The 24,088-nt window shown below is 42.2% G+C and overlaps 1 long non-coding RNA gene across 1 annotated transcript in view; it reads right to left on the bottom strand.

Moving 5' to 3' along the window:
* The window catches only part of LOC125631965 (uncharacterized), a 29,223-nt gene extending 5,632 nt beyond the window's left edge, over positions 1 to 23,591 (bottom strand). Inside the window, exons 1-2 of the long non-coding RNA XR_007355118.2 lie at positions 23,503 to 23,591; positions 8,439 to 8,748 (exon numbers count right to left, since the gene is read on the bottom strand). This is a non-coding gene — a long non-coding RNA (uncharacterized LOC125631965). The remainder of the gene's footprint in view (positions 1 to 8,438; positions 8,749 to 23,502) is intronic.
* Positions 23,592 to 24,088: the final 497 nt, after the last annotated feature.

Raw genomic sequence — 24,088 nt, 5'->3', positions numbered from 1 at the left:
ACAGCATACTCCTTTGAGATCTTTCAATATAGTATATTCCAGGCCTAGTATCAATGCTGGCATAGGTGTAACAAGCACAGAGAAAGCTGCCCTTTCTGATCACCTTGTTATGGAGCACATAAAAACATAAGAATGACCATACTGGGTCAGACCAAAGGTCCATTCAACCCAGTATCCTATCTGCCGACAGTGGCCAATGTCAGATGCCCCAGAGGGAATGAACCTAACAGGTAATGATCAAGTGATCTCTCTCCTACCATCTATCTCCACCCTCTGACAAACAGAGGCTAGGGACACCTTTCCTTACCCATCCTGGCTAATAGCCATTAATAGACTTAACCTCCATGAATTTATCCAGTTCTCTTTTACACCCTGCTATAGTCTTAGCCTTCACAACCTCCTCAGGCAAGGAGTTCCGCAGGTTGATTGTGCATTGTGTGAAGAAGAACTTCCTTTTATTTGTTTTAAACCTGCTGCCCATTACTTTAATTTGGTGGCCCCTAGTTCTTATATTATGGGAACAAGTAAATAACTTTTCCTTATTCACTTTCTCCACACCACTCATGATTTTATATACCTCTATCATATCCCCCCTTAGTCTCCTCTTTTCCAAGCTGAAAAATCCTAGGCGCCTTAATCTCTCTTCATATGGGACCCATTCCAAATCCCTAATCATTTTAGTTGACCTTTTCTGAACCTTTTCTAATGCCAGTATATCTTTTTTGTGATGAGGAGACCACATCTGCACGCAGTATTCAGTATGTGGGCATACCATGGATTTATATAAGACCAATAAGATATTCTCCATCTTATTCTCTATCACTTTTTTAATGATTCCTAACACCCTGTTTGCTTTTTTGACTGCCACTGCACACTGCGTGGACATCTTCAGAGAACTATCCACAACGACTCCAAGATCTCTTTCCTGATTAGCTGTAGTTAAATTAGCTCCCATCATATTGTATGTATAGTTGGGGTTATTTTTTTCCAATGTGCATTACTTTACATATATCCACATTAAATTTCATTTGCCATTTTGTTGCCCAATCACTTAGTTTTGTGAGATCTTTTTGAAGTTCTTCACAGTCTGCTTTGGTCTTAACTATCTTGAGCAGTTTAGGATCATCTGCAAACTTTGCCACCTCACTGTTTACCCCTTTCTCCAGATCATTTATGAATAAGTTGACTAGGATTGGTCCTAGGACAGACCCTGGGGGAACACCACTACTTACCCCTCTCCATTCTGAAAATTTACCGTTTATTCCTACCCTTTGTTCCCTGTCTTTTAACCAGTTCTCAATCCATGAAAGGATCTTCCCTCTTATCCCATGACAACTTAATTTACGTAAGAACCTTTGGTAAGGGATCTTGTCAAAGGCTTTCTGGAAATCTAAGTACACTATGTCCACTGGTTCCCCCTTGTCCACATGTTTGTTGACCCCTTCAAAGAACTCTAATAGATTAGTAAGACATGATCTCCCTTTACATAAACCCAACTTTTGCCCATCAATTTATGTTCTTCTATGTGTCTGAAAATTTTATTCTTTACTATTGTTTCAACTAATTTGCCCAGTACTGACATTAGATTTTGAGCACTTTGAGCGGTCAGCAGCTGATCTCCCATAGCCATGCCCCATAATTATTATTGTATACCTGAGCTGTATTTAAAGTGTATATGAGGTAGCTTTGACTTCACACACCTCTTTTCTCACTAGGTTTTATAAAGCTTGCTCTTTCTCTTTTAAAATCAGAATTATCTTAATTCTCCATGTAAATCTCACTGAAGCAAGTGTGTGGCATTGGCACATGGCAGTTTTGTATAACTTTCCCCCCACCAAAAGTTAAAAAAATGCTTCAAAAGAACTCTTCTCCCCCTCCTACCTCCCACAGACTGAACAAAATAAAAATCTCCTAAAATCATGTTTTATCTGATTTATGTGCACTTATGAAACTTACACCCGAGTATGTAAGTGAAAGGCTCCTTTTTCATAATAAAGAGGAGACTTAGAGATACTAATATTGCCCATCATACTTTAGAAAAGGATGAATAACCTGCTTTTAATGATCAGGAATTTTGAGCAACCACTGAATTTCTAAAAGAGAACAAGTACAAGTGTAAAAAGTAGCTTGTGTTAGAAAGAAATTTGTTACTGCCCTGAGTAGATTAACCATGGTAATTGGCTCTGTTTTTTTAAGGGGAAAAAAAAATCCCAACATATTGTGCAGTGCTTTGCAGGCAGTAGTAATAAATAATGTGCATTTAGCTGCACCATTGGTCATTCGCAGTCCTATCACAGCAACCTCCCCCCATTCAGGGAAGATAAATGTGATTTAAATTAATAGCCAGTCCTAAATAACTCCTCAGCTGGTAAACGATGCATTTATCAGGTCCAGACAGGCAGTGTCCTTTGATTCATGGTCCCCCCCTTACAATGTGAAGGGTGCGTACAAAAATTGTTATTACTTTTTAATAAAGTGTAGCAGTCAGTCTTCAGTCATTTATCAGAAATAGAGGCATTCTGACAAACAGAAATATCTTAGCAGTGGATGAAAGAGAGGGATAAAAGACACATTTCTCAACAAAAATAATCACTGCCAAAATAATCTCATAAAAGTCAGCTTCTAAGTACCTTGAAATAAATGTATCCACTGAAAAGTAGAGCCTTAGTGTGTTGTTAAACTAAGAATTAAACCAACTATTACAATATTAATCTTTACACTGAAGAAAAACATTGTTATTTTCATCATCTCTCTGTGTGGTATGGATTCAAACATATATAAAAGTCAGCTAGATACTGATTATAGCTTAATGACAATCTCCCAATGAATTGCCATTTTGATTTCTTAGCCGATAGATAAACTTTTACTCATAAACTTCATCTTTCAATTGACTGTATTTATAGGAAGAAGCACAACAGGATGAAGAAGATGAAGGTACAAATGATTAAGTTAAATGAATCAAGCAATTTATAAGCAATTATAATATGAATGAATTGATCATTTAGAGCATTTAAAAAAAAATATTAGAGCTACTGTAGGTTTTAATAGAAACCAATTTAACACAGCCTTGCAAAGCACCAAGCACCTTCAGCCACTAGTGAAGGTAATGAGAACTGAGGATGTTCAGTTCCTAATAAGAGGCACTCAGGGCTAGATTCATAAGGGGGACTTATGGGTTGCAATGCTGAGCATAGCAATGCCTAACTCTTGGGCATCCTGCTGCCCCATGTGATTTACAACCTGAAGCAAGGCCTCCAGGCTCCCCGCACATTGTATGGGAAGAGTTAGATGCTTATAAAAGGGATTCACAGAGGCCAGCATGCTGAGTTGGGAGCCACCTAAAACTAGCCGCTAAAAGATGCTGAAGAGAAGGTGTCCCAAATCCCACCCCTCAGAGGGAGTTGGGTGCCTAAATCCTGGCCAGAGGGAAGCGTTTATCTCAGTTCACAATTCATAGCTATGAACCATCTCCTGGAATTCAAATCAGTCCTTTCTCTCTCTCAAAAAAAAAAATTTCCCCAGTGATTAGTGCATTCACTTAGGACATAGAGAACTAGGGTTCAAATATCCCCTCCGCCTCATTCAGACAACAGAGTTAAAACCAGATTTCTAGCCTCCTAGCTAAGTGCACTGGCCTAAAGAACCATTTCCCCCCTTTCTCTCATTCAATGAATCTTTGAGCATGCAAGACAAAGAGAAACAGTTCTGACAGGAGAGATTGAGAGGGAGGGCACCTCAGAATACCCCATAGCCCAGTGGCTATGTCACTCACTCTCAGAAGGAGACAAACCTAGGTTCAAGTCCATGTTCTGAATCAGGCAGAGTTGTAATTTACAGTGTTCATCCTAGATGAGTACTCTAATCACTGTTCAATTGGGTATAGTGGGGGTATCACTATTGCCTTTCATGCAAGTTAGGCATTCTGTGAGCATGCCTACTGGATTGGACCCTACCTGTAAACTAGATGAGGGAATGCCTAGTTTGAGACCCCCACCAGGTCTTAGGTGTGTGTGAGATTTCTCAAGCAGCTCAGTGGTATCCGGGCTTAGGTGAATTTGCACATCCCCACAGGCAGAAATTCATGTGCTGTGGGGACTTTACCAGTGGAAACTTAGGTACCTAGGTAATTTTAGTGCCTGCATGGTTAAATCACAGCTGAGCAGATGTTTTGTGAATGCCAGTGGCACCTAAAAGGGCAGTTACGTGCCTACATCATGCTTGTGAATCTAGCACTCAGTACCTTGAAAAATCAAGCCCCTTATTTTAAATTAATTTACTGAGGGCGTGACTCTGTAAACTCTAAGTCACATGAGTGCCATACCCATCCAATTTCTGCAATTAATGCTTAGATAAGGGCTTTAGAACCAGGCTTTCTATCCTCTAGTAAAATTATTTCTTACAGAAATCATTGTATTGTACTGGGCTGTAATTCTTCTCTTCAATATTTTCTTACTGAATCTAAATAATTCAAGAAGACATTAAAGAAGTCAAAGGCTCATCCCTTCAAAGAGATTGCCAAGGTAACAGTGTTTACAGAAGGGTGTTAACAGAAATAAACTCAAAACTTTTAATTTTTTTAACTTTTTAACTTTTGTTTCACTTTTAAAAGTATTTCTTATTCCAGATTAGACTTTTCTAAATGTATTTTCTAACAAACAAAAAGTAATTTGTTCACAAAAACCATATACCATAGTGTCACAGGCATCACTAAATTGGCAGATGAAGATTAAGACATTCAAGTATTAGCTACTCATCACTGGTTGCTCTGCACACCTCACACCCAAGAATCCCACCCCAAATATTAAAATTTGCTCTTAAATACAGGACAGTATAGGTAAGAAAGAATGAGAGTGAGAAAGAAGTAGAGACAGAGAAACAGAGAGAACAAGCCATCTCAATGTGGTTTGGGAGCTATGACTAGAGTGTGATGGAACTGGATTTTCTGGGGATAGGATGAGTAGGGTAGAGGCATGGGAATTTGAGGAAGGGTACATCTTGGCTATGTACTTCTGGGTCTGGGCTGCACCAGCTACTGGCTACTATATGATACCTGACAATGCTAGCATAACATATAATGGTTACTACACATGCTTCAGGGATTAAACCAATCTATAATTAGTATAATTAGGAATTAAGATGAGATTTCCACTGGGGACAGATTATTCCACATCTGCCTAGTGTAGGGTTTCTTGAACTTTCCTCTAAAATATTTGATATTGGCCACTGTTGGGAACAGGATCCTGGACTCTATAGACCTAGGGTCTGATTCAGAATGGCAATTCCTATGTTTCTGTGAGGCAAGTGAGGAAAGGAGGATGAAGTCAAGGCATGGCATGGCTCAGAGATGTGGGATGTACCTGTAACTTCCTACACGAGTCTATGACCTAACTGAGATGCAGGCAGTCAAGGGGTACAGGTTCATCCTGAAAAACAATATTCACCTGCAGTAGGGTTGACTGAAGGAGGTGCCATACAGGAGTCATGACTTATGTGGAACCTGATCAAATTAGGATTTTCCTGAATCTCGCACCACTGCTTGTTCTTCTGGGCTGTGGATGTTATAAGAGTGATGTATGTCTTTATATATGAAATGTTTAGCAAATAGTTAAGGTCCAACTAAATGATGCTCAAGAATATGCTGTAGTTCCTGGGTTTTGTAGAATCAATAACATTTACTGTTTTGCACTGCAAATGGCTTCTTCTGTGCATCTCTTTATTTGTAACTCAACAGTGGATGTGTTTTGGACTGTGGGTCCAAAAGCACTTCATGGTGGAGGTTACCTCCTTGATAATCACACCTACAGTATATCCTTGATTTTACAAATACCAAACTTATGAACCATCGGTTATACAGACCAGTTTCCTAATGGAAAAATAAATAAATCACATAATAAAAATGATATGGATGAAGAACTAGTCAATTTCCTTTTGTATTCCAATGCCTTACATGGAGTGAAGGACAAGAAGAAAGGGATGCAGTGCACGATAATGTAACTTATGCATCAGATCTACTGTAATCAATTTTTTGATTTTATGAACTCTCCAATCCCCAATTAGTTAATAAAATAGGAGTTCTACTATATTTCTGAGTCTGTACAATTTGGTTTCCTTTTCCCCAGCATGCGTGTGCTTACCATCCCCATGGCCATTATTGGATGCTGCCACATGCCTGGATCTTATCCTGGTATTGCTCCAACTCTTGACCTTGCTCTGGTGGCAGCCACCATCTTGCCTTGCCTAGCAAGAACACACTGAGGGGATGGATATTGGCTATTTACATGTGTAGATGAGGATATTAGGGGTTGACCCATTCAGGGCTGCCCTTATGGGGCAAATACCCATCTGGCTTTGAAAATTCCACATCCCATGCTCAGACCCTCATGGTGCTGAACAGTCAGACCTCAGTGTGTATCTGAAAAAGTGATTAATCAGTGGGCAACCAAACACGCAGTATCTGGTCAGTGTACTCATCAGACAACAGATATCAGCACAGTATTGATGGCCTGAGCAGCCACTAAGGTGCATTTGTTTTTTACTTAATTTACCTGTTGATTTCCATTTGGGCAGATTGTGCCATGCAGCAGCCAAAATTCTGTCTGCTATTTTTCTTTCTGTAACACATTGCTACTTTGTGCTGGAGAGGAGTAGGGTGATGAGGTCATGATGGATCACTGGTGGATCACTGGTGGCAGTAATGCAACTACCAGACAATTTGACAGAAAATTTAGGGACGAACCTGAGTCTCTATTTGCCTTGATGCAAGCACAGTGGTGAAATGAGGATAGGAACATGGATGGATTGTAAGTAGCATGTGCCAATTTTTATTAAACTTAAACATGTGGGGGAGGTGCACCTGCCCATCACCCATACTCTTCTATACCAGGCATTTATTTGTTCCAGTGCACGGGTTACAGGGCTCCAACCATATAACCTATAATTTTGGAAAGGCTCTCCTCAGCCTACCCCTCAGGAATCAGGGTGCAGTCCTACCATCCTCCCTGGTCATGAGGTCTGGGGTCCATGAGAGCCAAGAGGTTGCACCTTATCCCATAAGCCCACAACTCATCATGAAAATCCCAGGTTTGTTACCTCTAGGAATTGTTCATTTGATCCTTTTAACTGCACTGGAAATTAGCCACAAGCTGTAACAAATTAACAACTCAGCCAAGTACCTCAGTTAGGTACCAAGCATATTCCTGCATAACCCACTGTGTCTGTAATGAGGGGTAAAAAAACTCCCTGGTCTTTTGCCAATTGACCCATGGGAGAAAAAAAATCCTTTCTGGCCCCTAAAAGGGCAATCTATTACATCCACAACATCTGTTAGGCTGGATTCCTAGTACAGGGTGGGTAGGATGGGGCAGCTGAAATGAAGCATGACCAAGCCCTGGCTGGGATTGGTCCTGCTTTGAGCAGGGGGTTGGACTAGATGACCTCCTGAGGACTCTTCCAACCCTAATCTTCTATGATTCTAAGATGGAAGAGACTCCAGATTGCCCCGCTCCAGGTTAAATCATAGGAGCTGGAGATTGCTGGTCAATCAGAATCCCTGTCTCCCACCTGGCCAATAGGTGCCAGAGACTTCTTGGGGGAGGAGGAGCTACCTATTGTCTCCAGTGAGTGTCTCCCTCCCTCCCTCACTGCTGAAGCTGTTCCTTTTCATTGCTGGCTTCCTAAAGTTCCTCCACCCATTCAGGAAGGTGGGTACCATTTGATTGGACACAGTGGTGAAATGAGGACAGACACATGGCTGGATTTTAAGTGGCTAAACTTTTATTAAACACAGGGGAAGTGCCATCTGCCCATCACCTATATTCTCCTATACCAGACTAATTGGTTCTAGTGCAGGGGTTACAGGGCTCCTTACCATATAACCTGTAACTTAAGGTAGGCACTCCTCAGCCTACCTTCCCAGGGTTCATCTCACTCTGAGTCCTCCTAGCACTCCTCCACCCCATGAGGGGGACAGAAGGTGCAGAAGGGTGGGGAGCTCAGCCTGTGAGGACCACAAGATCTGACTTTATCTGACAAGGTCTTACCCTATCCCATGAGCCCAAGATCCATCACCAAATCCCAGATATTTTACTTTTGGGAACTGTTCATTATTCTCTCAACCACACTGGGAACCAATCACAGGGGGCACCAGTGACTAGCTTGATCTCCCCCAACCATGCTGACTGCTGTCACAACTCCTGCCTAGTCCATTCCTTCACATTCTGTAGCCATATGTCAATGCCTCCCTCTGACAAATGTACACCATCATCCCTGAAAAATTTAGGCTGATTTAACAGATGCCCCTATGCTGTATCACTGAACTGCCATCTCCAGAAATATCCTGATGACCTCTCTATTCACTTTTTTCCTAACTTTGTCCACATGGGCTGGGTTCTGCAGCTCCCCACCGAACCCACATCATAAGCATGTCTGACCATACTAACCGGACCTCTGGCCATCAAGCCAACATCCCTCTAGATTTTATCCTTTAAGTTGACACCTGTGAAGTCCCGAAATCGTTCTCCATGAGATGAATAACCAGGCTGTGAGGTGGGTTCATGTTGTTCATTGGTGAGTGCAGAAGAGTCATAAGGTGATCCCACTGCATTCTTCTTCTGCCAAACAACTGGATGCAAAAAGTTTAGGCCCTGACACGCAGCGGAGATCTGGCAGCTATCTTTGCTGCCCTCTTCTGGACCCAATGCACTACAGAATGCCTGCAAATCCAAATAGTGCATATGCTCTGGGTAGCCTCTGAAACAAAGAAGTGCATTGAGTTAGTTATGTTTTACCATTCCCTGCCATTGTATCCCTGATGCTGATGTAAGTCCTGTAAACCTTGATTTCCAGCCCCATCCGTAGACCTAAACCCTCTACAGACATTGATGTTGCTGTCCTGATCTGGACAGAATGAATACCAAATTTACCTGGGTCAAGACCGCAATAGCTCAAGATTTTTCTCAGTATTACAGTGAAATGGTACCTTGTCAGGAAGCAGCCATCACTGAACAGCAGGCGCCCACCTGTGAGCCCCACATTTTTAATAAATCTTTTACTGCCTATGTAGGACACAAGCATCCATCAGCATGCCTTCAACACCACATAAATCTCTTTTCCCTTCTGGTTCATTTTTGAGCACCTTAAGTGCAGGAACACTGCTCCTGTAAATAGTCATAGATGCTTGAAGTTCAATGCATGCTGGAACCTGTCTACAGATGCCAAAGGCGCCATCTCACTCACTCTAAAAGTGCCAAAGAAGGCAACAACAAATGCTAACATAAATAAAATGGCCTTCCTCCCACCACTGCAGATGTGTGATAGGTCTTTAATATCTGGTCAGTGTTTCTACCTAGGAAATCTGAGAGCCTACTCCAGCAGGATAGGCCCTCTAAACAGCCAAATATGGTGGAGGGAGCCAGTACCTGGTGGGCCAAATACACCACATATCGCACCACATTGTGTGTAAATATGGGTCACCCCCTGTCAAGGTTCCTTCCCCACTCTGAACTCTAGGGTACGGATGTGGGGACCTGGATGAAAAAAACCTAAGCTTATTTTTACCAATTTAGGTTAAAACTTCCCCAAGGTACAAACTATTTTACCTTTTGTCCCTGGACTTTATTGCTACCACCACCAAGCGTCTAACAAAATATAACCGGGAAAGAGCCCACTTGGAAATGTCTTTCCCCCCAAAATCCTCCCAAACCCTACACCCCCTTTCCTGGGGAAGGCTTGATAAAAATCCTCACCAATTTGCATAGGTGAACACAGACCCAAACCCTTGGATCTTAAGAACAAGGAAAAAGCAATCAGGTTCTTAAAAGAAGAATTTTAATTGAAGAAAAAGTAAAAGAATCACCTCTGTAAAATCAGGATAGTAAATATCTTACAGGGAAATCAGATTCAAAACATAGAGAATCCCTCTAGGCAAAACCTTAAGTTACAGAAAGACACAAAAACAGGAATATACATTCCATTCAGCACAACTTATTTTATCAGCCATTTAAACAAATCAGAATCTAACACATATCTAACTAGATTGCTTATTAACCCTTTACAGGAGTTCTGACCTGGATTCCTGCTCTGGTCCCGGCAAAAGAAAAAACACACAGACAGAGAGAACCCTTTGTTTCCCCCCGCCCCCTCCAGCTTTGAAAGTATCTTGTCTCCTCATTGGTCATTTTGGTCAGGTGCCAGCAAGGTTATCTTTAGCTTCTTAACCCTTTACAGGTGAAAGAGCTTTTTTTCTCTGGCCAGGAGGGATTTAAAAGTGGTTAGCCTTCCCTTTATATTTATGACACATCCCAAAGAAGCCCTTCCTGTCCCCTAAATTTCATTAACTTTCATTAAATTTCATTAAGGCTGGCCTTATAGGCCCTTAGAGTCTATGGGACAACTGAGTCCTTGACTTGTCCCACAGCTCCCATGAGCCAAGGTTTCAGTGTTGTTGGGGGCAACACCCTTGGATCCCTACTGGCAAGCGGAATCTGTCATCCTGAAATTTAGATAGAGCATCAGCAACACCATTATCCACTCCTGGGACATCACTGTATGAAAAAAATATGTTAAAACTCGGGCAGTATAAAATGAAGGCCCTCACCAGCTTCATTAACCAAGCAGTCTTAGTTAACTGTCTATTTGTAATGTGGATGGACTGTGATACCAGAAACAGATTTTTTTTTTTCTGAGTGTTCTTTTCCCAAATAGGGACTGCCACCATTATAGGAAAAAAATAACTTGAGGAAAATGATGTCCCTTGTAATGACCTGAACCAACCAGCTTTCTGGGCACCTCTGTGCACACTACTGTCCTTGAAAACAAACCCCAAAACCTATTCCTTCTGAGGCATCAGATTTTACATTCAGCTCAATCTTGAGCAACCAGTCTGAATGCCATATGGAAATCCCATTAAACTGCTCCAGAAATCTTTCCCATACTTCTAAATCTTCCTTCATTTCCCTTTATTTTGACAAAGTGGTGGGATTTTTGCACTCCAGAGGAGTCTGACACCAGGCAGACACAGAATGCCTGACCAGGAGCCATCACCCAGCATGCAAAGTTTGGGTTCCCCAAGACCAGTTGTAGTTCCTTCAACATAATTTTCTTTTCCCCTTTGAGAGCTGGTATCAGTGCCCTGAGCAATTCCAACTTTGCTGCAGGTAACCTAGAAACATCCTGAACTGTGTCTAGTTCAATCCCAGATATGTTGAACTATGGGCGGAGTCTTCTGCCCTCTCCATGCCGAGGCTAGGTTCTGGAATGTCTGAACCAAGTACTTTCATCTCCTTGTTCCTAATCTTCCTGGAAATAAGAAGTGACACAGTTTCTCACACACAGTCACCCATTCCAACATGGAGCTGAATCCTTTTAAAGCGACACATGGGCATAGGGCACTTAGGAGGTAGAGGCATAGGACACTCCAAGCACCCATGGGCATAGGTTTATCAAAATAGCCTTCAAAATGAAACCCAAGAGAGTTAAAGAATCTTAGACGATTAGGGTTGGAAGAGACCTCAGGAGGTCATGTAGTCCAAAACCCCTGCTCAAAGCAGGACTAACCCCAACTAAATCATCCCAGCCAGGGCTTTATCAAGCCAGGTCTTAAAAACCTCTAATGATGGATGGAACTTAAAGGGGCCTGGAACTCTGCCTGCTGCCACTTCCACAGTGATCTTTGCCCTTACTATATGCTCAAAACTTTTAATGGACTTCAAGTGGTTTGCCTAGAAGTGGCATGTCACTCTCATATGGGATTTGAAAACCAGCTGAAAATCCATTCCATAAATAAGATGAAACTTCTGTCTTGGGATAGTCCAATAACAAATTCCAAAACACTTGGATCTTAACTAGAGAAGGAGCCTTTCCCATGGTTATTGGCTTCCCTTGTGGCATCTCTCACAGCACTGGGTTTGGAAGCACTGTTTTGGAACAAAATTTGCCCCCATAATAGGAGCATGTTCTATGCTGATCCCTGCACCTCCTATAGCAGTGTTTGTGCCTGCATTGGAAGCAAAAACATTTCACAGCATTAAATGCAAAGCACAGATTGGCTTTTCTATTTCCATTTTGAAGCCATGGTTTGGGCACTGACAATCCACTGTCTGTGAATGTCATCTGGAAGGGGGGAGTGATAAGAAGTCATACACTCTAACCAAAATTAACCCCAGGATAATTCATGCTTCTCTGCTGCCTTCTGTCTAAATTCTCTGTCAGACCTTAACCATGCTATTCCACCATATGCAGCATTAGCCCTCACTATTAAGACCTCATACTTGAAACAGGAAATGCATCCCTTGGGGCTCCTTACACAAATTATATGCTCATAAATGCAGAAGGTCACAGACCAATTCTCAAGAGTTTGAGGCACCTTAAGTCTGTGGGGTTTGTCTTCGTCTTTTCTGTCTGTTTTGCCCCGTTACTCTGTCTGCTATTTCCTAAACAACAAAGTAAATAAATCTATAAACTCCACCTTTCAAATCTCTTCCTTAACACCTTTACCCAGGTGATTGCTGAGGGAGTAATCTGATCCCACATAAGATTCAGGGGCATTAGCCGCTGTGTCCTGCTTGAGTTTCATTAGGAATCCTGCCATTTGCTGATAGGGGTGGAAAGGGGAGTCCCTCCTCAATTGTTCCACATCAAGTTCTGCCACCAGTGAATGGCAGAGTGGGTGGGATTTTGAAATGACAAGGTAATATTTTATGTTTGCCATAGGCCTGTTGAGGCCAGTAATCCCCATACAAATAGGGTCTCTATCTTGGTTGCTTTGCATGTAGCTAGTGAGAGTGTCCTCCCTATTGTTTATATAGATATGTTTCCCTTGCCCTGGCATACTCTCCCTTGCGACTGTATTATCTCTCCTTTCATGATATCATGTCATGTAATTGCAAACAAATTTTACTGATCAGTTCTTTAACTGATTTTTAATTCTATTTGTAAACCATAGCCCCTTGTTCGGTGCTGGGTTCCAGCAGCCCCAATGCCTTGGTGTGTAGCAGTGCTTAAGTGGAATGAACATCAGTCACTGTAAAGTGTCTTCTCATCTTAGCCCAGACCAGGCAAGCTAACTTCTGGTAAACCCATTTCGCTAGGATGTCTTTAACTGAATCAGCTAGAGCTTTCATTCCTCTGTCCCTGATGAAGCTTGCACTCCACTTAATTTCTGACATGATGTGGGCTGGCATCATCCTTTTAACATCCTGGAGGGCAAAGTTGGCTGGTGGCTCATTGCACCTAATGTAGAGTTGATTTCTAATAGGAATGCTGAGTAGACATGTCTGCAGGTAGCATCCCTGGTTATTTCTGTTCCTATTTGTAAGTGTCTGCAATGATAGAACACTGTTCTTGGTAACTTCCCATTCAATAGAGATCATTCCACTCCACTCCTCCTGTCCCAAGCTCTATGTGAAAGTCACAGACCAAAGCTTATCATGATATCCTCTGGTTTTCTTGATCTGAAATGCTCCTGGCAATGTGCGGTTCCAGATGTTGTCTACAATTTTTATTGATGTACAAAACATTTAGTATAAAATACAAAATATGCATAATTTGTCCCTTGTCTGGTGTAGTTTCCTTTCTCCAACTTCTTCCTAGCTTGAGTAGGTATAAACAAACAACTTTTTCATGTCTGATATCAGGTATGTTTCTTGTGTCTGTTTAGGTTCTTCCTGTTGCCCAATGGTCATCACCTAGCTCATTTGTAGCTTCTTGTGAGGGACACTCTTGCAGTTAGCATTTGGGAAACACATCAGTAGACATGAAGGTATGACTAGTCTGACAGCTTCATTTGAAAAATTCCAGTGACTGAGCACTCAGTTGGAGTCAGGGGACCCAAGGCACCCATGTCAGAGGCCAGTCTGGAGTATCCAATGTTGTGTGCTGACATTCCTTGATCTGTCCAACTAGTCCCCTACATGGGACTTAAGCTACAGAAGGAGTCAGATGGCTTGTCTACACTGCAGAGAAAACTCTGCCACAGTGAGTCTCAGAGCCCAAGCCAACAGACTCAGGATCCTGGGGCTTGTGCTACGGGGCTGAAAATAGCAGTTGGGTTGGAGCTCCAGCTCTAAGCTCCTCCCCCATCACTGGATCACAGAGGCTCCAATCTGAGCGGGAATATTTATACTGATATTTTCAGCCCTATAGTACAAGCCCCACAGGCCCAAGTCAGTTGAACTGCGTTCTGAGATTTGAGACACAGGGTTTCTTTTTACAATATAGATGTACCCTATACAAATTGCATAAACAAATACAAAGGTATGAAAAAAATTGCTAATATGACCGAAGAAATAAATCTTTCATGATCATTAGCATGCTAATCTCTTACAGCAGGACAACGGAAAAAGAGGTACTTTTATCCCTTTGTATTGCATGGTTTGGGCTTGATCCTGAAATCTGTAATTGGTCAAACCTCCCATTGATTTCAATGGAAAAAAAAACAGAGTTCAATAATTGATTTCAGTGGGAGAATTGCCTGAGAAAATACTGCAGGTTTGGATCCTTAATACAAGATATAATACTGGAAAACAACAGATTGGCTAAGAGCTAACTAAAGGAATCACAACAGATACTTGAAGGGTGTAAATAAGGGTTAAATTCTGGTCTCAGTTACGGAACATGAGTGCAATCATATTTACTTCAAAGGTATAACTGAGGTCATAATTTGGACTCAAGTATACTGAAAAATAATTTAGAGCATTACCCAGGAGTATAAGTATGAATACCAGGAAACACTTCCTGACAGTGAGATGTATTATTATGCTGCAGAACAGACTCTCTTGAGAAGTGATGGAAGTCACTTGAGATACTTAAAACTAAACTGGACAAAATACCAGAAAACGTACTGTAGGAAACAATCCAGCACTGGCAGGGAAACTCAATGACAAGAAAGATTTTCATATGAGCCTCAAAGTGGGATCTAAAATTGCACCGACAATTTTGCAAATACCAATCATTTGAGGGTGAAAATTATAGTATACAAACATCTACTTGATTGCTTTCCTTAATTAAGTAATTAAGACTTCTAAACTCTATTATTTGTCCCCTCAAATGACTTGCACTCACAAAATTGCAGAAACAAATAACTGGGTGCAAAATTGTGGGTGCATTGTTAACATCATTTTGAAAAATTTCCCAGTCTGACTATTTTTTCCACTTCTAACTTCCGTATTATTTTTGAGACTTTTTTAATATTCGTAAGACTGGTACAAATAGAAGATGGTACTTTTAAAAAATATAAGTTAGATAATGAAATCTGCACAATGATTAAAAAAGCACTTTGCATGGTCTAAAGCTGGTACTGTGGTTTTTCCTTTAAATGTTTTTGTCTTCCCATTATTTCATCTTCTGGGGGACAGAAAGGTATTGACTGAGTTCACGCAAACACACTTAGCAGCTCTCCAAGGCTGCTCCACAATACTTAGTGCACTTAGGATACACCAGTGAAAACTTTATAAAATGCCAAATTTTGTTGTGTTTTTAGGAACTTACGGAAATCAAAGTGTTAAGTCAATAGGTATGCCATTTTATTGAAATAACAGCAGTGAGAATAACAACATTCAATTATGTGAGCTTATTTATTCTGTCCTGGAGTTTGTGGAATTCATGGAGGTAATTTATCTTCATCACATGTAGGTGAGCTAGATAGATAGACAGACTGACTGATAAAAGAATAAATCTTTTATTTTATGTAAGCTCCAAAATTCAGTCCAAAATCACTAGGAAATGAGATGCAACTTCTGCTTTGTGCACATTTCAAAAATTATTTCTAAAGACAGAAATTAGAAAGTTAGAGCAAATAACTATTTTTGTATTCTCCTATTCTTTGAAAATATTCACATTTTCATATTTCTCCATTTCTGTGTGAAATCAACCTATTTTCATTTTCATTAAGAATACTAAATAACTATTTTAGCATATGTTCAATTATCTCAACCAGTCCTGTCAACTACTCCATTTAGATTTTATGTGAGAAACTCTTGCTAAATATATTGGTTATTTCTCCATCCCTCTCCCCAACCCCCACGCATAAGCATGTTGATTGTGATGTAACTAGAGAGCAAAGATTTTGAATTGAAAATATGCCCTTGTGTATTTCTGAGGGGGGAAAAAGCCATCTCATTCTTTTATGCTGGAATAAATTAGCCCTTTAATTTAGTTTCATGGAAAAAAATACAACCTAGAAGCAATCCTCTTGTGTATAGGCCAACATTAAGCCTCATACACAGGTAACAGTCAATCCATTAACCTTTGCTTTTAGCTTAACCTGTGTGTCGCTCGCATCACAGTTGTTCCTCCTTTTTAATACCTTTTCCTTAATAGTTGCTCACCCACAACTGAAAAGGGCAGTGCAGCTTCTCCTGACATTGACTGCACCACTACAATAATAAGCTTCCCTTTTCTTTCTTCCCCACCTCCCCCACCACCCACCTCCTGCCTCACTATAGTGTCAGCAACCATTTTTTTTTGGAAGGTAATCTAAAAAGAGCTGTAGAGGCAGAGGTCATGTTAAACTGTAACGCAAATGTTATTCCTCGATTATCTAGCTGGGGTAAATGTCAACTGCTTCAGGCTAAAGCAATTGGAAAAGCAGAGTGTGTGAATCTAACAAAGGGAGAGGGAGAGAGAAAGACACACAGATAGAGAGAGGGAGGGGACTGTCTAAACTGGGCCTCCCTTGATGGCTGAGAATGTTAAACCAAGCAGTTACTTCTGCATTTTTTTCTCTGGCATATGGTCATGGTGCATCAGCTGGGGTCCTACTATCACTCTCTTCAGCCACCTTTTTGTTATATGAGCATGTCTTTAACAAAATCTCTGTATACTAAGGCAGTACCCAAAATGTTATATACACTTGAGGGATGACTGGTGAGAGCATTTAAGTAAGAAAAAGGTAAATAGTTTAATACAATGGGCTAAATCCATTAATTAATAATTGTTTAATGCCCTTCAGCACTTTGAAGAAGTAAACACTATTCAACATGCGCTAATTACTACCATATGTATCATTATATTTCCTACAATATGGAAATAAAACTACTATTAAAGATCAGAAGTAATTATTGTTGTGAATATGTAGTTATGTATTTAGTGGTGAAGCATTTAGGAAAGAAATCAACTTCCATGTGATTGAGAGTTCTTGTCTTCAGAGCAGTTACATATTTGTTTAGCATGAACATCTCCGCTCCTTTTCCTGAATTTTCTTCATCTTCTTTATTATTCATTCTTATGTATTTTTTTTTTTTTGCTGTCTATAGCATACCACTGTGGCGACTAGGCAATTTAATGACAAAGATTAAATTGACACACAAAACTAGCTACTGAAATGCTAAATAAAATAAAGTGTTTTGTATTATTTCCTGAAGATTGCAACTCACAGGCTGTGAGATACTTTCAGCAGATATAGATAGCAAAGAATGGATACTTCAGCTATCGGAGCCCCCCATCACCGGATGCTCTGAACATAGTTCTCCACTCACTTACACTGACTTTACATGTCAGTGAAATAAATCCTGACTGTTTTAAGAGGATAAGTAAATGCATCATATTCAAACTTAGGTTCTAACAGAATCGTCTTCCCAGCTGATTCTAAATGTCATGAACAAGTCACAGGTGGACTCTCAGAAAACTGAGTACCAGACCACTGTGGGATTTAAAGAACATCTCTAACATATTTATTTACATGTGTTTCAGACAAATAAGTTGATGATTCATAGAATCATAGACCTTAAGCTCAGAAGGGACCGTTATGATCGTCTAGTCTGACCTCCTGCACAACGCAGGCCACAGAATCTCACCCACCCACTCCTGTAACAAACCTCTAACCTATGTCTGAGCTATTGAAGTCCTCAAATCGTGGTTTAAAGACTTTGAGGTGCAGAGAATCCTCCAGCAAGTGACCTGTGCCCCACACTGCAGAGGAAGGCGGAAAACCCCAGAGCCTCTGACAATCTGCCCTGGAGGAAAATTCCTTCCTGACTCCAAATATGGCGATCAGCTAAACCCTGAGCATGTGGGCAAGACTCACCAGCCAGACATCCAGGAAAGAACTCTCTGTAGTAACTCAGATCCCACCCCATCCAACATCCCATCATAGGCCATTGGGCATATCTACCATTAATAGTTTAAAATCAATTAATTGCCAAAATTAGGCTATCCCATCGTGTCATCCCTTCCATAAACTTATCAAGCTTAGGCTTGAAGCCAGTCTAATTTCAAGTCTAAACTTCCTGATGGCCAGTTTATATCCATTTGTTCTTGTGTCAACATTACTGAGCTTAAATAATTCTTCTCCCTCCGTTGTATTTATCCCTCTGATATATTTTATGGAGAGCAATCATATCTCCTCTCAGCATTCTTTTGGTTAGGCTAAACAAGCCAAGCTCTTTGAGTCTCCTTTCATAAGACAGGTTTTCCATTCCTCGGATCATCCTAGTAGCCCTTCTCTGTACCTGTTCCAGTTTGAATTCATCTTTCTTAAACATGGGAGACCAGAATTGCACACAATATTCCAGATGAGGTCTCACCACTGCCTTGTATAACGGTACTAACACCTCCTTATCTCTACTGGAAATACCTCACCTGATGCCTCCCAAGACCGCATTAGCTTTTTTCACAGCCACATCACATTGGTGGCTCATAGTCATCCTGTGATCAACCAATACTCCGAGGTCCTTCTCCTCCTCTGTTACTTTCAAGTGATGCGTCCCCAGTTTATAACAAAAATTCTTGTTATTAATCCCTAAATGCGTGACCTTGCACTTTTCACTATTAAATGTCATCCTATTACTATTACTCCAGTTTACAAGGTCATCCAGATCTTCCTGTATGATATCCCGGTCCTTCTCTGTATTGGCAATACTTCCCAGCTTCATGTCATCCACAAACTTTATTAGCACATTCCTGCTTTTTGTGCCAAGAGCAGTAATAAAATGATTAAATAAGATTGGTCCCCAAACTGATCCCTAAGGAACTCCACTAGTAACCTCCTTTCAGTCTGACAGTTCACCTTTCAGTGTGACCCATTGTAGTCTGCCCTTTAACCAGTTCCTTATCCACCTTTCAATTTTCATATTGATCCCCATCTTTTCCAATTTAGCTAATAATTCCCCATGTGGAACCGTATCAAATGCCTTACTGAAATTGAGGTAAATTAGATCCACTGTGTTTCCTTTGTCTAAAAAATCTGTTACCTTCTCAAAGAGGGAATCATAGAATATCAGGGTTGGAAGGGACCTCAGGAGGTCATCTAGTCCAACCCCCTGCTCAAAGCAGGACCAAGCCCCAATTTTTGCCCCAGATCCCTAAATGGCCACCTCAAGGATTGAACTTATAACCCTGGGTTTAGCAGGACAATGCTCAAACCACTGAGCTATTCCTCCCCCACAAGTTACATTTTATAAAACCATGTTTTATTTTGTCCCAATTACCATTGACCTCAATGTCCTTAACTACTTTCTCCTTCAAAATTGACCTTGCATACTACAGATGTCAAACTAACAGGCCTGTAGTTACCCGGATCACTTTTTTTCCTTTCTTAAAAATAGGAACTATGTTAGCAATTCTCCAGTCATACGGTACAACCCCTCAGTTTACAGATTCATTAAAAAAAATTGCTAATGGGCTTGCAATTTCATGTGCCACTTCCTTTAATATTCTTGGATGAAGATTAACTGGGCCCCCCGATTTAGTCCTATTAAGCTATTCAAGTTTGGCTTCTACCTCGGATGTGGTAATATCTACCTCCATATTCTCATTACCATTTGTCGTCCTACCATTATCCCTAAGCTCCTCATTAAAGACTGAGGCAAAGTATTTGTTTAGATATTGGGCCATGCCTAGATTATCCTTAACCTCCACTTCATCCTCAATGTTTAGTGCTCCCACTTCTTCTTTCTTTGTTTTCTTCTTATTTATATGGCTTTAGAACCTTTTACTATTGGTTTTAATTCCCTTTGCAAGGTCCAACTCTACATGGTTTTTGGCCTTTCTCACTTTATCCGTACATGTTCTGACCTCAATAAGGTAGCTTTCCTTGCTGATCCCTCCCATCTTCCACTCCTTGTATGCTTTCTGCTTTTTCTTAATCACCTCTCTAAGATGCTTACTCATCCAGCTTGGTCTACAACTCCTGTCTCTGAATTGTTTTTCCCCTTTCTTGGGATGCAGGCTTCTGACAGTTTCTGCAACTTTGACTTGAAGTAATTCCAGACCTCCTCCGCCTTTAGATCCACAAGTTCTTCAGTCCAATCTACTTCCCTAACTAATTTCCTTAATTTTTTAAAGTTAGCTCTTTTGAAATCAAAAACCCGAGTCACAGATCTATTTTTGTTTATCCTTCCATTTAGTTTGAACTGAATTAGCCCATGATCGCTCGAACCAAGGTTGTCCCCTACAACCATTTCTTCTATGAGGTCCTCACTACTCACCAAAACCAAATCTAAAATGGCTTCTCCTCTTGTCGGTTCAGCAACTACTTGGTGAAGGAATCCATCAGCTATCGTACCCAGGAAAATCTGAGCCCTATTATTATTACTAGCACTTGTCCTCCAGTCTATATCTGGGAAGTTAAAGTCTCCCATGATCACACAATTCCCATTAGTATTAGTATTTACTTCATTAAAAACATTAAAGAGGTCTCTATCCATATCCAGATCAGATCCCGGCGGTCTACAGCACACCCCAAGCACTATCCCAGGGGAGGCTCTAGTAGCTTTCTTCCCCAATGTGATTTTTGCCCAGACAGAATCTGTCTTATCCATTCCATTACTTCTTATTTCTTTACAGTCTACCTCATCATTGATATACAATGCTACTCTACCACCTTTGCCTTTATTTCTGTCTTTCATAAACAGCACATACCCTTCAATACCTATAGTCCAGTCATGACTTCTATTCCACCATGCTTCTTTTATCCCTATAATATCTGGTTTCACTTCCTGCACCAGTAGCTCTAGTTCCTCCATTTTGTTACCTAGGCTCCTTGCCTTAGTGTACAAACATCTTAATTTTTGCTGTTTGGCCTCACTCACATTCTTTACCCGATTAAGCACAGACATTCTACCAACAGTATGACCTATTAGACTGGTATCCACACTACCCTTCCTCCTTATGTCCATTCTCCTACCTATGGCTATATCCTTTCTTATTTTGTTTTCTTCCCTTTCAATGTTAAAATCCAGCGTGGAGATTACCTGGACATCTCCCAGCCGTCTCCCCCAGATTCCTAGTTTAAAGCTCTCTTGACCAGTTATGCCATCCTCCATCCTAGAAGTTTATTTCCTTCCTTAGTCAGGTGAAGTCCATCCCGAGAGAACAGTCCTCTGTCCATGAATGCTTCCCAGTGGCCATACATTCCAAAACCCTCCTTATAGCGCCAGTCCCTGTACCATATTTTGAGCATCAAAATCTTGTCACACCTTTGTTGCCATTCTCTAGGAACAGGCAGAATCCCACTGAAGATCACCTGAGCCTCGATTTCCTTAAGCATCTTCCCCAGCCTGGCATAGTCTCCCTTGATATGTTCCAGAGAGAATCTAGCCATATCATTTGTTCCCACATGAAGGACAATCAGTGGATTCTTTCCCGCTCCCGTTAGGATCCTCTTCAGCCTCAGATCCACATCCCGTATCTTAGCACCTGGCAGACTGCACACCCTTCTGTTCTCTGGATCAGCTCTTGTTACAATCTTGTCTATTCTTCTCAGTAAGGAATCCCCAATCATGTAGACCTGCCTTTTCCTGGCAATGGTGCAATTCTCCAGTCTATCCCCTGTTCCCTCGGGTCGCAAGTCCTCTCGATTCCTATTGTCCCTTGCAATCCTCTGCAACCCATCCTGTATCTTCCTGGGGCTCATATTTGGTGTTGTTATCTCCACTGACTCTTGCCTTCTTCCCTTCGGACTTCTTCCTTTCCCTATCACCTTCAGTGACCACCTGCTGTGCCCCTTCTTCATTTTCCAACTCCGCAAACCTGTTCCTGAGCTCTGTTTCTGCTTCACTAGCCCGTCTTTACCTTTGCCTGGTTCTCTTAGTCACATGCTTCCACTGTCAACTTTCCTCACCCAGCAGGCTTCCCTCAGAGTTCTTTGGTACTGCTTTCATCTGCAAGTCTGAGCTTTTCCCTTCAGCCTCCTCATGTCTTTGCTCCATCATCCACTCGAACCCCCTTCTAAACTCAAACAGTTTCCACCTGCATCTCCAATCCTCTGATCTTTTCTTCCATCAGCTCTATCAGTGGGCACTTCATGCAGACAAAACTCTTTTCAGGTACCCCCTCCAGGATCATGTATGTGCTGCAGCTTCTACATCCAGTCATCTTCATTCACTACTACTGCTGCCTCTGTATCTATCATCGCCTTCTGACCTAAGTCCTGTTACTCCGGGAAATACAAACCAAACCAAAACACAACCACCCACAGGAAAACAACCCCCCAATGACAGGGCCGGCTCTGGCATTTTTGCCGCCCCAAGCAAAAAAATTTTTGGCCTCCCCCGCTTTTTTTAGGTGCCCCCTTACCCCCAGCTCTGCCCCAACTCCTCCCCTTCCCAACCCCTTCCCCAAATCCCCAGCCCCACCTCCTCCCCCAGGCAAGCCGCATTTCCCCCTCCCACTGCTTACTGCTGCTCCTCCCTCACAACCCCCCGCCCCAGCTCACCTCGGCTTCGCCTGCTCCCCTGAACACGCCGCTGCTCCACTTCTCCCCCGCCCCTCTCAGGCGAGGGAGAGGCAGCGCGTTCAGGGGAGCAGGTGGAGCAGAGGTGAGCAAGGATGGAGGGGGAGCGCAGGAAGTAACGGGAGGGGTAGAGGAACCACTCCCCGCCGCAGCTCACCTCCTCTCCACCGCCTCCCCCGAGTACGCTGCTGCTCAGCTTCTCCTCCCTCCCTCCCAGGCTTGCCATGCGAAACACCTGTTTTGCATGTGGCAAGCCTGGGAGGGAGAGGGGAGAAGCAGAGTGGCGGCGGTGCACTCAGGGGAACAGGCAGAGGCAGAGCAGAGGCAAGCTGGGGTGGCAGGGGCACATTTCTGGGGGCTGCACGGCTGGTACCCCATGATTGTTTTGCTGGTGCCTAGAGCTGGCCCTGCCCAACGAGCACCAAAACACTGCCAGACCACCACACACTCCCTTCACTAGCCTGTATGTTCCTTTCTGTGGCTCTCTTAGTCTTAAAGTTGTGCAATGCTCCCTTCTAACGTCGTTTGGCAGCCGCCTGCTTTGTCCACGGCTTGCAGGAAGAGCAGCCCGTTGAAGCCAGCTGGTGGGTGGTTGGAATCAGGGTGGACCGGCAGCCCCCCTATCAGCTCCCCGCTCTCCTAAGTTCCCTGTGCAGCTGCTGCTCAGCAGGCAATCAATTGCCAGCAGTTCAGCTGTCCCTCCCCCCACTGCCATGTGCTGCTCCTGCCCTCTGTCTTGGAGCTGCTCCCTGAGACTCCTGCTTGCTGTGTGGGGGGAGGGGAAGAAGAGGGGGGCTAATGTCAGGGTGTCCCCCTCCCCCCTACACCCTGCTTACCCCATCTTCCATGGCGGGGGGGGTGACAGAGGGAGCTGCGGTCCAGTCTCAGCTTGCTGATCTAATTAACAAGGCAGTGTACTTCTGACCCCACGCTTCATACTAAAAGGGGAAATGCACATCTCTATCTCTCAAACACACAGGGGGTGTGTGTCTCTGTCTCTGTCTGCCCTCCCTCCTTTCCTGCTGCCTTGTAGTGTGTGAGAGTTAACCCTTGAGGGCTCCACCAATTGCTAGTTCATCATTTAGCAGTAAGGCATTCCCTGGGAAATATCCCACCCTCTGACTCCTCCACCTCAACCAAGCTTCACAATCATCATCACTGTGTACCAGTATTAAATTGTTTGTTTAAAACTTATACTCTGTGTGTGTGTGTGTGTGTATATATATATATATATATATAGTCTTTTGTCTGGTGAAAAAAATTTCCCTGGAACCTAACCCCCTCATTTTCTTTAAGTCTTACTGGGAAATTGGATTTGCTTAAAATCCTTTCGCTTAAAGTCACATTTTTCAGGAACATAACTACAACATTAAGTAGCTCACGAAAGCTTATGCTCAAATAAATTTGTTAGTCTCTAAGGTG

Source organism: Caretta caretta, chromosome 2 (genome assembly GCF_965140235.1).
Source record: "Caretta caretta isolate rCarCar2 chromosome 2, rCarCar1.hap1, whole genome shotgun sequence".
Taxonomy (NCBI): Eukaryota; Metazoa; Chordata; order Testudines; family Cheloniidae; genus Caretta; species Caretta caretta.
The sequence above is the reverse complement of the archived record's forward strand: the minus strand, read 5'-3'. Positions and strand labels throughout refer to the sequence as shown.